Source organism: Triticum aestivum, chromosome 3A (genome assembly GCF_018294505.1).
Source record: "Triticum aestivum cultivar Chinese Spring chromosome 3A, IWGSC CS RefSeq v2.1, whole genome shotgun sequence".
Lineage (NCBI taxonomy): Eukaryota > Viridiplantae > Streptophyta > Magnoliopsida > Poales > Poaceae > Triticum > Triticum aestivum.
In genome coordinates this window covers 33,586,227-33,601,890 of record NC_057800.1, presented here as the reverse complement: position 1 = coordinate 33,601,890, position 15,664 = coordinate 33,586,227, and positions in this window count along the sequence as shown.

Below are 15,664 nucleotides of genomic sequence, written 5' to 3'. Positions count from 1 at the left end.
AAAAACAACATTTGAATGTACATAGTACGAGACTTAATATCGATGTTTCAATTCGGTGTACATTGTAAGACTTGAACCGAGGAGCAGGCATACGGGTAATTATTTCGAATTTGTGCCATACTAAGTTTCGAAAAGTTGACATTGACTCAGTTTGTTGTGCTATTCTGTAGGTCATATGTTTGAATCCATCCAAAAGTTTTCTCACTACCATGGTGTTCATCATATACATATGCATTTGTATTAAAAAAAAAGTAGCATGGATACAGTGAAATGTGAAATCCACGTTAGAATTGGAGATCGCTACGTGACACACACTTTAATTCAAATAACTAACTACATGACACACACTCTAATTCAAATAACTAATTATGTGAGACACACTCTAATCCACGTTAGCGTGGGTACCGTTTTGATTTTTTTTTTCAAATAACTCCTCATTAATTAATTTATAGTACTCCCTCTGTTCACTTTTATAAGACCTTGAAGACATTTCAGACAATGTGCAAAACAGTTCATTTTAAGTTGTTTGAAACGACTTACAAAAGTGAACGGATGGAATATCTCGTTTCGAATGACTAATTATTGCAAGGAAAACACGGGCATGGTAATACATACAGATTCGTTTGCAAATGAAAGAAGATTCGTTTGCATTCTCAAATGTAGGCACACCAGGCAAACCAAAGTCGTGTCATTGTGGACGCTGCTTCGGTGCCTTAAAGGCAACTGCCTTTGCGTCACTGGCATGTGGGCCAGCCACCTGTTGGGCCCATATGTCATGGACACAAAGGCAGGTGCCTTAAGGCACCGAAGCATAGTCCTGTCGGGGTGGTCGCGTGTGTCGGACGGACGCGTACCACCCAGCCACCCCCCCCCCCCAAAAGGACGACGATAATATAAGTTCGTGCTTCCACGTTTCGGATTGAAATATCTGGCGGCCCCAATTCCAGCCTTGCAAAATCTCTTTTCTCCACCGTCTCCTTCCGCGCCCAGATTGCTCAAATCCCTAATTCGCCGCCAACCCTCGAATCGCCCCTCATCTCGTCTCTTTCCCCACCGTTCCCCACCTCTGTGCCGGACGACAACGACGAAGACGACGGTCGCGCTTCACCACCGCACCGGAGCTACCTCATCTACGCCGTCGTCCACCACACCGGGTGGTCCACCGACAACGTCGGCCGCCGCAACTAACGTGCCTCACAGACACCGAGTTCCACTGCATCAGGTGCGCTTCACCGACGCCGTCTCCCAGCTCACCGGGGCTACTTCACCGAGCACATCGTCGCACCTCCGCCCCCCGAGGCCGTTGGGGCTTCACCAACGGTCTCGTCCACCGCATCATAGCGCTCCGCTGCCACTCCAGATCTGCATCCGTGCACGGCCAGCCAACTCCAGCGCATCACCCTCAACGGCTCTGAAGTGACCAAGACTCTAGCTAGGCGAGCATGCCCAAACGCCGGCCCGAACTAGGTATCCACACATCACTCCCTTGTGCACTGTTCCAACGATGTTTGGATATCCTTTCACTGCTCTCTTAGCTTACACGCCTATGCAACTCTGACCTTAACTCTTATTTCTTCTGGAGATATCATCTGAAACAAGCAAATCCATATTTAGCGAAGCATGACGGCGCTACGGGATCTGGTACACATCTTGCACACCCGTATAACCTTGTAAGTATCTGTCCTCCGGTACAACATCAAGGTCGATTCCTCTTATTTAATCAACCATTCACCGTGTCAAAAATGCAGAGGGGGATGCAAGGAGCACAAGGCCTGCACATCCAAGCAAGTGGTAACATGGACTTGTACATGGAACATCCCAAGCGCAATCAGAGCTGAAGTGAGCCTGTACAATGAGCTAGCGTAAGTCCCTGCATTTCATTTAATTCATACTGGTATTCGTGTATGATTTGTGTGCAGTGGCTGATCGACGAATTCAAGTTACCAGGGGCGAACATTTAACTTAAAAAATACGAAGGCACTTGCACTCCGGAAATCAACATAACTTAAGAAATGTGAAGCTACATGCACTTTGAAAACCAGCTAATGATCCAAAGTAGTTCAGATTATAAACACTAAATGATGCAAGCACCAAAAAACATAAAATGCAACATGGTGTACAAGGACTACAAACATGGTCTGTACCTGCTTGAATTATTCGTTCTCTGGCTGAAAATATCGAAGTGTAATTGCATGTATAACCAGTGCGCAAACTGCATATCAATATATCTATCATGCACAAGTATGCCAATAGTTTCAAACAACAGATTAGAAAAGTATTTATGCTATGTTGTCATGATACGGGGACTTTCTGGTAGATGGCCTCGATGTTTCCTCAAGCTATGAAAATGCACTATAATTTTCTTGTCATCAATGCCTGCAAATCTCTGTCTCTCTTAACATAGTAGATCATCATTAGACACTAAATCCTTCAATGAGCTTGCAAAATGCTTGCATTAGATCCCTCATTAGACACTATATGTTCATCACCAGGAGCATGTAAAATGTTTGCATCAAATCCTTCATTAGCAGTCTGTTCATTAGACACTTCAGGCTCAAGAACAACATGAGCTTGTATGTTTGCATCGGAAACTTGATTAGATACATCAGATTCAGTCAGTTCAGTATTGATTGGGGGAGTTATAAAATAAGTAGAAATTGGTTTCATTTTCTCATAGATTCCCTACATACAAGCAGTTTTACAACACCGTCAGGTTTAACTATTGACCAGAAATTGAAGAGTTGAATTAGATATAATCAGGGATGTGATGTACCTGCTCGTTGCGTATGCTACTCTTGCAATTAGCGACTGTCCGTTTGTGCAAGCTCGATGCCATGCTCGTGCTGCCGCCCGCTGCCTCCCACGCAGGCTACACCCAGGGTTGGATCTTCATCTTCTTGTCCTTCCGTTCGCTTGAAGCCCGGCGACCGCCCTCCAACGAGGGCGCGAGGAAGTGCCGTGTCGGTCTGTCTAGCGACGGCTAGGTTAGGAGCGAACCAGACTGGAGGCTGGAGCGAATGAATTGGGATTTTTCCTGCTGTCGATCGATATGGGAGGCGCTCATTTGGGCCGCGAGCCTGCTATAGGGCCTGCCTTGCACTTATGTTTTTGGCCCATCCAAATTGAAACATTTTTCTTCATTTTTTACGTTGCCTGCTCGTGCGTTGGGACGAACAAAACTAGAATGGGCCAACCTGGACGACTCAAACTAGGTGCACACTTTCCAGCCACCTGAGGCGGCCACCCATACCAGCCCCTATGGTGGGGTCGCCCCTTTTTGCGTGCATGATTGGATAGTGAAAAATATTCCAGTGGCGCTTTTGATTTACACACAGAATGGTTGAATTGCTTGTTTCTATGAACTAAGTTCGCCAATAATGTGAAGGATGCCAGTCATTTCATCCTATTGTAGATTGCTTAGATCTCGATATGCCAAAAGTAATCGCATGAAATATACAGTAAAAGCCAGTGTGATGTGTTTGGCTACAACTAGTCTGACTACACGTCCTCATATGACATATCAAGGACGCACCATCTTACCAGATTAACCATTCGACTTACCCATGCAATGTGGGAAGAAAGAAGTATTAGGACTGCGTATCTAAGCAATTGATGCCATGGACTCCTTCGTACAACCATGTAAGCGAAAAAGAAGTTGCAGTGTGCCTGTACAAAGAACTAGCATAAGTTCAGTTACCTGCTTCTCGGAATTTTAGTTAGCCACTTATTGCGAAATTATTCAATTATGTTGCTTGGCTTAATTTAGTTTGCTACTGATTACATAATGGCACATCATGTTAATCATATTGTAGACTGCGCCTATCTATGTGTTTGATACTTACTGTTAAGAATTACCTGTTTGCCTTAACTTAAATATCTACTTGTTTGTTTAACTGCTTTGCTGCTGCAACAGTGGGTTACAATGATGTTAATAACTACTTTTCAGCATCCAATTGAAACTCTTTAATTCCTTGTTTGTTTAACTGGTTTGCTGTTATAACTCCCAGTTGAGATGTTTTGCTAACTTCAACTTTTCTGAATCCAATCGGAACTTTAATGGTAAAACAGGTTAGCCCAAGATCAAAGAGCGAGGTCCCCATGGACGTTGCATCATCCCACAGCAGTGGCACCGGCCCAATTGTGCATTATGAATTGCCAACTACTAATGCTCTAGAGGCTAAACTAGTGGTAGAAAGAGATTCTGCTTCTGCACTTAGAGATGAAGTTGACATGTTGAGGAAGCAAACAGCACAATTACAAGCAGTACTCAAGACAACCATTAAATATTTGGTGGATTTCAAAACGAAGCAAGCTGAGACTGACCAGATTGTTAAGGTCCTGAAGGAAAAAAGGAAATTAAATTCCTACTTGGTAAATCATAGGTGAAATGTTCTTTCCATAGTTGAATAACGTTTGTGTTGTCTGTTCATGTAATCAATCAAACCATTTGTTTTAGAGATCATGTAATAATTGTTTTTTTTTGTTTTTTTGTTTGTAATTTTATTTGAGCACAAGTCTGTATTAATTGATAAGACTCGGAGACATTTTATTTGGATTGCTGTGCCAGACCTACAAATATGCCAATCGGGCTGAATGTGCATTCAGCAATACTAGTATAGATGGACCATAAGTGGCACGCATTGGAAAGGGCCAAGATGCTGGCTAAAAAAAGGATGCTGTTGTAGCCAAAAAAAGTACAGCGAGCTGGCTTATGTATGTTAGTTGATATTATTGATCCATATACTCTATAAGTGATTATATGTCTGTTAGTTCCGTACATTCTTGGTTGGTTGACTCGGTATTTGAATCTTCATACATCGCTTGTGCACATATCTAAATGGGAGTACACTGAAGGAAATATGCCCTAGAGGCAATAATAAAGTTATTATTTATTTCCTTATATCATGATAAATGTTTATTATTCATGCTAAAATTGTATTAACCAGAAACATAATACATGTGTGAATACATAGACAAACAAAGTGTCACTAGTATGCCTCTACTTGACTAGCTCGTTAATCAAAGATGGTTATGTTTCTTAACCATGAACAATGAGTTGTTATTTGATTTACGGGATCACATCATTAAGAGAATGATCTGATTGACATGACCCATTCCATTAGCTTAGCACCCGATCGTTTAGTATGTTGCTATTGCTTTCTTCATGACTTATACATGTTCCTATAACTATGAGATTATGCAACTCCCGTTTACCGGAGGAACACTTTGGGTACTACCAAACGTCACAACGTAACTGGGTGATTATAAAGGAGTACTACAGGTGTCTCCAATGGTACATGTTGGGTTGGCGTACTTCGAGATTAGGTTTTGTCACTCCGATTGTCGGAGAGGTATCTCTGGGCCCTCTCGGTAATGCACATCACTTAAGCCTTGCAAGCATTGCAACTAAATGAGTTAGTTGCGGGATGATGTATTACAGAACGAGTAAAGAGACTTGCCGGCAACGAGATTGAACTAGGTATTGGAATACCGACGATCGAATCTCGGGAAAGTAACATACCGATGACAAAGGGAACGACGTATGTTGTTATGCGGTCTGACCGATAAAGATCTTTGTAGAATATGTAGGAGCCAATATGGGCATCCAGGTCCCGCTATTGGTTATTGACCGGAGACGTGTCTCGGTCATGTCTACATTGTTCTCGAACCCGTAGGGTCCGCACGCTTAAGGTTATGATGACAGTTATATTATGAGTTTATGCATTTTGATGTACCGAAGGTTGTTCGGAGTCCCGGATGTGATCACAGACATGACGAGGAGTCTCGAAATGGTCGAGACATAAAGATTGATATATTGGAAGCCTATGTTTGGATATCGGAAGTATTCCGGGTGAAATCGGGATTTTACCGGAGTACCGGGAGGTTACCGGAACCCCCCGGGAGCTATATGGGCCATGATGGGCCTTAGTGGAAAAGAGAAGAGGCAGCCCCTCATGGGCCGCGCGCCCCTCCCCTCCCTTGGTCCGAATAGGACAAGGAGAGGGGGCCGGCCCCTCTCTCTCTTTTTCCCCCTCCGCGAATCCTATTCCAACTAGGATTGGGGGGGGGGGGGCGAATCCTACTCCCAGAGGGAGTAGGACTCTCCTGGCGCGCCCTCCTTGGCCGGCCAGCCTTCCCCCCTTTAGTACTTCATATACAGAGGCAGGGGCACCCCAGAGACACACAAGTTGATCCACGTGATCTTTTCCTTAGCCATGTGCGGCGCCCCAGCCACCATAGTCCTCGATAATATTGTAGCGGAGTCTAGGCGAAGCCCTGCTGCAGTAGTACATCAAGATCGTCACCATGCCGTCGTGCCGACGGAACTCTTCCCCGACACTTTGCTGGATCGGAGTCCGGGGATCGTCATCGAGCTGAACGTGTGCTAAAACTCGGAGGTGCCGTAGTTTCGGTGCTTGATCGGTCGGGCCGTGATGACGTACGACTACATCAACCAAACGCTTCCGTTGTCGATCTACTAGGTATGTAGATCACACTCCCCCCTCTCGTTGCTATGCATCACATGATCTTGCGTGTGCGTAGGAAATTTTTGAAATACTACGTTCCCCAACAGTGGCATCCGAGCCTAGGTTTTATATGTTGATGTTATATGCACGAGTAGAACACAAGTGAGTTGTGGGCGATATAAGTCATACTGCTTACCAGCATGTCATACTTTGGTTCGGCGGTATTGTTGGATGAAGCGGCCCCGACTGACATTACGCGTACGCTTACGCGAGACCGGTTCTCCCGACGTGCTTTGCACAGAGGTGGCTTGTGGGTGACAGTTTGTCCAACTTTAGTTGAACTGAGTGTGGCTACGCCCTGTCCTTGCGAAGGTTAAAACAGCACCAACTTGACAAACTATCGTTGTGGTTTTGATGCGTAGGGCATGTTGTGATGTGATATGGTCAAGACATGATGCTGATTTTTATTGTATGAGATGATCATGTTTTGTAACCGAGTTATCGGCAACTGGCAGGAGCCATATGGTTGTCGCTTTATTGTATGCAATGCAATCACGATGTAATGCTTTACTTTATCACTAAACGTTAGCGATAGTCGTGGAAGCACAAGCTTGGCGAGACGACAACGACGCTACGATGGAGATCAAGGTGTCACGCCGGTGACGATGGTGATCACGACGATGCTTCGGAGATGGAGATCACAAGCACAAGATGATGATGGCCATATCATATCACTTATATTGATTGCATGTGATGTTTATCTTTTATGCATCTTATCTTGCTTTGATTGATGGTAGCATTATAAGATGATCTCTCACTAATTATCAAGAAGTGTTCTCCCTGAGTATGCACCGTTGCGAAAGTTCTTCGTGCTGAGACACCACGTGATGATCGGGTGTGATAGGTTCTACGTTTAAATACAACGGGTGCAAAACAGTTGCACACGCGGAATACTCAGGTTATACTTGACGAGCCAAGCATATACAGATATGGCCTCGGAACATGGAGACCGAAAGGTCGAGCGTGAATCATATAGTAGATATGATCAACATAATGATGTTCACCAATGAAACTACTCCATCTCACGTGATGATCGGACATGGTTTAGTTGATTTGGATCACGTAATCACTTAGAGGATTAGAGGGATGTCTATCTAAGTGGGAGTTCTTTAAGTAAATTAACTGAACTTAAATTTATCATGAAACTTAGTACCTGATAAGTATCTTGCTCGTTTATGCTTGTTTGTAGATAGATGGCTCGTGCTGTTGTTCCGTTGAATTTTAATGCGTTCCTTGAGAAAGCAAAGTTGAAAGATGATGGTAGCAATTACACGGACTGGGTCCGTAACTTGAGGATTATCCTCATTGCTGCACAGAAGAATTACGTCCTGGAAGCACCGCTGGGTGACAGGCCTGCTGCAGGAGAAACGCCGGATGTTATGAACGTCTGGCAGAGCAAAGCTGTTGACTACTCGATAGTTCAGTGTGCCATGCTTTATGGCTTAGAATCGGGACTTCAACGATGTTTTGAACGTCATGGAGCATATGAGATGTTCCAGGAGTTGAAGTTAATATTTCAAGCAAATGCCTGGATTGAGAGATATGAAGTCTCCAATAAGTTCTATAGCTGCAAGATGGAGGAGAACAGTTCTGTTAGTGAGCATATACTCAAAATGTCTGGGTATAATAATCACTTGATTCAATTGGGAGTTAATCTTCCAGATGATTGCGTCATTGACAGAATTCTCCAATCACTGCCACCAAGCTACAAGAGCTTCGTGAGGAACTATAATATGAAAGGGATGAATAAGACTATTCCCGAGCTCTTCGCGATGCTGAAAGCTGCGGAGGTAGAAATCAAGAAGGAGCATCAAGTGTTGATGGTCAACAAGACCACTAGTTTCAAGAAAAAGGGCAAAGGAAAGAAGAAGGGGAACTTCAAAAAGAACGGCAAGCAAGTTGCTACTCAAGAGAAGAAACCCAAACCTGGACCTAAGCCTGAAACTAAGTGCTTCTATTGCAAGCAGACTGGTCACTGGAAGTGGAACTGCCCCAAGTATTTGGCGGATAAGAAGGATGGCAAGGTGAACAAAGGTATATGTGATATACATGTTATTGATGTGTACCTTACTAATGCGCGCAGTAGCACCTGGGTATTTGATACTGGTTCTGTTGCTAATATTTGCAACTCGAAACAGGGACTACAGATCAAGCGAAGATTGGTTAAGGACGAGGTGATGATGCGCGTGGGAAACGGTTCCAAAGTCGATGTGATCGCAGTCGGCACACTACCTCTACATCTACCTTCAGGATTAATATTAGACCTAAATAATTGTTATTTGGTGCCAGCGTTAAGCATGAACATTATTACTGGATCTTGTTTGATGCGAGACAGTTATTCATTTAAATCAGAGAATAATGGTTGTTCTATTTATATGAGTAATATATTTTATGGTCATGCACCATTGAAGAGTGGTCTATTCTTGTTGAATCTCGAAAGTAGTAACACACATATTCATAATGTTGAAGCCAAAAGATGCAGAGTTGATAATGATAGTGAAACTTATTTGTGGCACTGCCGTTTAGGTCATATCGGTGTAAAGCGCATGAAGAAACTCCATACTGATGGACTTTTGGAACCACTTGATTATGAATCACTTGGTACTTGCGAACCGTGCCTCATGGGCAAGATGACCAAAACGCCGTTCTCCGGTACTATGGAGAGAGCAACAGATTTGTTGGAAATCATACATACAGATGTATGTGGTCCGATGAATATTGAGGCTCGTGGCGGATATCGTTATTTTCTCACCTTCACAGATGATTTGAGCAGATATGGGTATATCTACTTAATGAAACATAAGTCTGAAACGTTTGAAAAGTTCAAGGAATTTCAGAGTGAAGTTGAAAATCATCATAACAAGAAATTAAAGTTTCTACGATCTGATCGTGGAGGAGAATATTTGAGTTACGAGTTTGGTGTACATTTGAAAAATTGTGGAATAGTTTCGCAACTCACGCCACTCGGAACACCACAGCGTAATGGTGTGTCCGAACGTCGTAATCGTACTTTACTAGATATGATGCGATCTATGATGTCTCTTACTGATTTACCACTATTGTTTTGGGGGTACGCTCTAGAGACGGCCGCATTCACGTTAAATAGGGCACCATCAAAATCCGTTGAGAGGACGCCTTATGAACTGTGGTTTGGCAAGAAACCAAAGTTGTCGTTTCTAAAAGTTTGGGGCTGTGATGCTTATGTGAAAAAGCTTCAACCTGATAAGCTCGAACCCAAATCGGAGAAATGTGTCTTCATAGGATATCCAAAGGAAACTATTGGATACACCTTCTATCACAGATCCGAAGGCAAGACTTTTGTTGCTAAGTTTGGAAACTTTCTGGAGAAGGAATTTCTCTCGAAGGAAGTGAGTGGGAGGAAAGTAGAACTTGACGAGGTAACTGTACCTGCTCCCTTATTGGAAAGTAGTACATCACCGAAAACTGTTTCTGTGACACCTACACTAGTTAGTGAGGAAGCTAATGATGATGATCATGAAACTTCAGAACAAGATACTACTGAACCTCGTAGATCAACCAGGGTAAGATCCGCACCAGAGTGGTACGGTAATCCCGTTCTGGAAGTCATGCTACTAGATCATGATGAACCTACGAACTATGAAGAAGCGATGGTGAGCCCAGATTCCACAAAGTGGCTTGAAGCCATGAAATCTGAGATGGGATCCATGTATGAGAACAAAGTATGGACTTTGGTTGACTTGCCTGATGATCGGCGAGCAATTGAAAATAAATGGATCTTCAAGAAGAAGACTGACGCTGACGGTAATATTACTGTCTACAAAGCTCGACTTGTCGCAAAAGGTTTTCGGCAAGTTCAAGGGATTGACTACGATGAGACCTTCTCACCCATAGCGATGCTTAAGTCTGTCCGAATCATGTTAGCAATTGCCGCATTTTATGATTATGAAATTTGGCAGATGGATGTCAAAACTGCATTCCTGAATGGATTTCTGGAAGAAGAGTTGTATATGATGCAACCAGAAGGTTTTGTCGATCCAAAGGGAGCTAACAAAGTGTGCAAGCTCCAGCGATCCATTTATGGACTGGTGCAAGCCTCTCGAAGTTGGAATAAACGTTTTGATAGTGTGATCAAAGCATTTGGTTTTATACAGACTTTTGGAGAAGCCTGTATTTACAAGAAAGTGAGTGGGAGCTCTGTAGCATTTCTGATATTATATGTGGATGACATATTACTAATTGGAAATGATGTAGAATTTCTGGATAGCATAAAGAGATACTTGAATAAGAGTTTTTCAATGAAAGACCTCAGTGAGGCTGCTTACATATTAGACATTAAGATCTATAGAGATAGATCAAGACGCTTAATTGGACTTTCACAAACCACATACCTTGACAAAATTTTGAAGAAGTTCAAAATGGATCAAGCAAAGAAAGGGTTCTTGCCTGTGTTACAAGGTGTGAAGTTGAGTAAGACCCAATGCCCGACCACTACAGAAGATAGAGAGAATATGAAAGATGTTCCCTATGCATCAGCCATAGGATCTATCATGTATGCAATGCTGTGTACCAGAACTGATGTGTGCCTTGCTATAAGTCTAGCAGGGAGGTACCAAAGTAATCCAGGAGTGGATCACTGGACAGCGATCAAGAACATCCTGAAATACCTGAAAAGGACTAAGGATATGCTTCTCGTATATGGAGGTGACAAAGAGCTCATCGTAAAAGGTTACGTTGATGCAAGCTTTGACACTGATCCGGACGATTCTAAATCGCAAACCGGATACGTGTTTACATTAAACGGTGGGGCTGTAAGTTGGTGAAGTTCTAAACAAAGCATTGTAGCGGGATCTACATGTGAAGCGGAGTACATAGCTGCTTCGGAAGCAGCAAATGAAGGAGTCTGGATGAAGGAGTTCATATCCAATCTAGGTGTCATACCTAGTGCATCGGGTCCAATGAAAATCTTTTGTGACAATACTGGTGCAATTGCCTTGGCAAAGGAATCCAGATTTCACAAGAGAACCAAACACATCAAGAGACGCTTCAATTCCATCCGGGATCTAGTCCAGGTGGGAGACATAGAGATTTGCAAGATACATACGGATCTGAATGTTGCAGACCCGTTGACTAAGCCTCTTCCACGAGCAAAACATGATCAGCACCAAGGCTCCATGGGTGTGAGAATCATTACTGTGTAATCTAGATTACTGACTCTAGTGCAAGTGGGAGACTGAAGGAAATATGCCCTAGAGTCAACAATAAAGTTATTATTTATTTCCTTATATCATGATAAATGTTTATTATTCATGCTAAAATTGTATTAACCGGAAACATAATACATGTGTGAATACATAGACAAACAAAGTGTCACTAGTATACCTCTACTTGACTAGCTCATTAATCAAAGATGGTTATGTTTCCTAACCATGAACAATGAGTTGTTATTTGATTTACGGGATCACATCATTAAGAGAATGATCTGATTGACATGACCCATTCCATTAGCTTAGCACCCGATCGTTTAGTATGTTGCTATTGCTTTCTTCATGACTTATACATGTTCCTATAACTATGAGATTATGCAACTCCCATTTACCGGAGGAACACTTTGGGTACTACCAAACGTCACAACGTAACTGGATGATTATAAAGGAGTACTACAGGTGTCTCCAAAGGTACATGTTGGGTTGGCGTATTTCGAGATTAGGTTTTGTCACTCCGATTGTCGGAGAGGTATCTCTGGGCCCTCTCGGTAATGCACATCACCTAAGCCTTGCAAGCATTGCAACTAAATGAGTTAGTTGTGGGATGATGTATTACAGAACGAGTAAAGAGACTTGCCGGCAACGAGATTGAACTAGGTATTAGAATACCGACGATCGAATCTCGGGCAAGTAACATACCGATGACAAAGGGAACGACGTATGTTGTTATGCGGTCTGACTGATAAAGATCTTCGTAGAATATGTAGGAGCCAATATGGGCATCCAGGTTCCGCTATTGGTTATTGACCGGAGACGTGTCTCGGTCATGTCTACATTGTTCTCGAACCCGTAGGGTCCGCATGCTTAAGGTTACGATGACAGTTATATTATGAGTTTATGCATTTTGATGTACCAAAGGTTGTTCGGAGTCCCGGATGTGATCACGGACATGACGAGGAGTCTCAAAATGGTCGAGACATAAAGATTGATATATTGGAAGCCTATGTTTGGATATCGGAAGTATTCCGGGTGAAATCGGGATTTTACCGGAGTACCGGGAGGTTACCGGAACCCCCCGGGAGCTATATGGGCCATGATGGGCCTTAGTGGAAAAGAGAAGAGGCAGCCCCTCATGGGCCGCGCGCCCCTCCCCTCCCTTGGTCCGAATAGGACAAGGAGAGGGGGCCGTCCCCTCTCTCTCTTTCCCCCCTCCGCGAATCCTATTCCAACTAGGATTGGGGGGAATCCTACTCCCAGAGGGAGTAGGACTCTCCTGGCGCGCCCTCCTTGGCCGGCCAGCCTTCCCCCCTTTAGTCCTTTATATACAGAGGCAGGGGCACCCCAGAGACACACAAGTTGATCCACGTGATCTTTTCCTTAGCCGTGTGCGGTGCCCCAGCCACCATAGTCCTCGATAATATTGTAGCGGAGTCTAGGCGAAGCCCTGCTGCAGTAGTACATGAAGATCGTCACCACGCCGTCGTGCTGACGGAACTCTTCCCCGACACTTTGCTGGATCGGAGTCCGGGGATCGTCATCGAGCTGAACGTGTGCTAAAACTCGGAGGTGCCGTAGTTTCGGTGCTTGATCGGTCGGGCCGTGAAGACGTACGACTACATCAACCAAACGCTTCCGTTGTCGATCTACTAGGTATGTAGATCACACTCCCCCCTCTCGTTGCTATGCATCACATGATCTTGCGTGTGCGTAGGAAATTTTTGAAATACTACGTTCCCCAACATACACATTATGCTGCGTATGACATTTGAGTTGGACATGAAGTGTTGCAAATATTCGAATTCACCTTAAACTGGATTCTAGTTTCTGAATTTGAGTATCGGCATATGTAAACCATATTCATATATGACAGTGGGATACATCTTTGTCGTCCTTTTGAAGATATATAAAAACACATAGAATGATTTATAAAGATTCATATAGGAATACAAAATGGATTCGAATTTAGTTGTCATGGTAAACGTGGATGCTTATTGTCCCAAAATTCGAAAGAAACAGCAAAATGTCCACTCCCACATCGGCTGCCCGAAGCCAAGTGTTTGGGAGATGGAAATTACTGTCTACCCATTACACGGACAATCCATCGGCCCGATTTCCACTGCTCTAAATAGGGGTAGGTTAGTAACTTCAATTAGACGTGACACGACCGCCTCTGATCCCATTCCGACACGGTGGGCGTCAAACATGGGCGGCAAAACTCATTTGATTCAAGCTCGTCCGAAAGACCTCTGTTTCTCCCTCTATTCCCCATTCATACACGGTCGGCGGCAAAAAAAACTCTCCTCGTCCGAAATAGATGTAGGCTAATATTTTAAATAGGGGCAGATGTGTAACTTCCATCAGACGTGACACAACCGCCCTACCTGCCAGCCCCGTTCATACACCGTGGGTGCCAACCGTGGGCGGCAAAACACCCTCTCCTCGCCCGAAATAGTTACCGGCAAATATTTGGGAGATGCGAGATTACCATCCTATCCCCAATCGATGAGACGTCCAAATTTGAAACAGGGGATAAATTCGTAACTTTCCCATATTTCAGACAAGCGCGTCCCAAAAACATGGTTCCCCATACCTCTCCCTCCATTTTCCCATTCATACATCGTCCACGCTAGAACACCCCATTCCCACACCAGCCACCGTCCACCACCCCATCCATCGCCGCCGTCCTCCACCACATCCATCGCCACCGTCCTCCACCATGCCGGAGCGCCTACCAAGACCGCGTCGTCCACTGCTAGAGATGGACGTTTCTCATCCACGGCGACGGACCAATAGCCTTGCATGGCGTCCTCTCGCTTCATTGGCGCCGTCGTCCTCTTTGCCGGGGCCGCTCACACGACCTTCTCTTCCACCGCAACAGGACTTATCCTCCGATGCACCCGTCTACCGTTGCAGATCTGCTTCAACGCCACCGACAGCCATCGCACCCCCGATCCTACATGGCGCCGCAAGAGAGGTGGTACTTCATATCTCGTCAACTTTTTGATCTCAACGAGAAAATAGATCTTAACTTGGTTACTCTACTTTCTTTTCAGCTCTTAGAATTTATTTCTTAGTTCGAAGCAAACAGTGGATGCTAAATATCATTTCTCCGGTTTGCAGCTTCAAATTTGCCATGGCACAGCCATAATACAGTTTAATTGATCATGCTTAGGGTTTAATTGATTATGTTGGTTCTGTGGTGGTTTCTTTAATAGAAATCAGAGGGGAAACCCTCTTTTGCTAAAAAATATATGCTCAGAGTTTCCCCCTTTTATGATCACTATACGATCAGAATACGTGCTTCGTTTCATAATAACACTACTGCACCCATCAAGCTAATCAATCTTAGTTGTTCAAATACGAATCTGATATTATTAAAACAGAGTTGTTTAATTGGTCAGCTAAATGTTCCTAAATTAGTTTTGAAAATGCATGTTCGCCGCTCGGGTGTGAATCTATGTGTGTGGTCTGGTCAGCACGGTTGGGGAGGTGAACTTTGCATATGCAGGGGTTTATAGGGAGACACTCTCCGAGTTGAAACCGCAATGCATTCCATAGATAATCTGACTACTTTTTATGTTTTCATGAATCTCAGATTCTGAACAGCATCATAATGATTATGAGCTTGCGCGCATGAAAAGAATAAAGCAGAACAATGCCATGGATGTCAAACTTGGCATTAAGGGACTGAAATCAAGTCTGGATGCAATGCAATGCAAACACCCTCCACCTACAGATTCATGCTCAGAATATGATCCTAACAATGATTCTGAGCTAGAGGGAGACCTAAGTCAATGCAGCTCCCTAGTGGAGGATTCAGAGGAAGATGCCCTATCTTATTCACCCATCAAGGTACTTGCTCTAACTTTCCAAGGTTACATTGCTCGCATATATCTTGCAACTGATGCTTTGCATTGCTTCTACTTTGTTGAAATGCCATTAGCTTAGTTT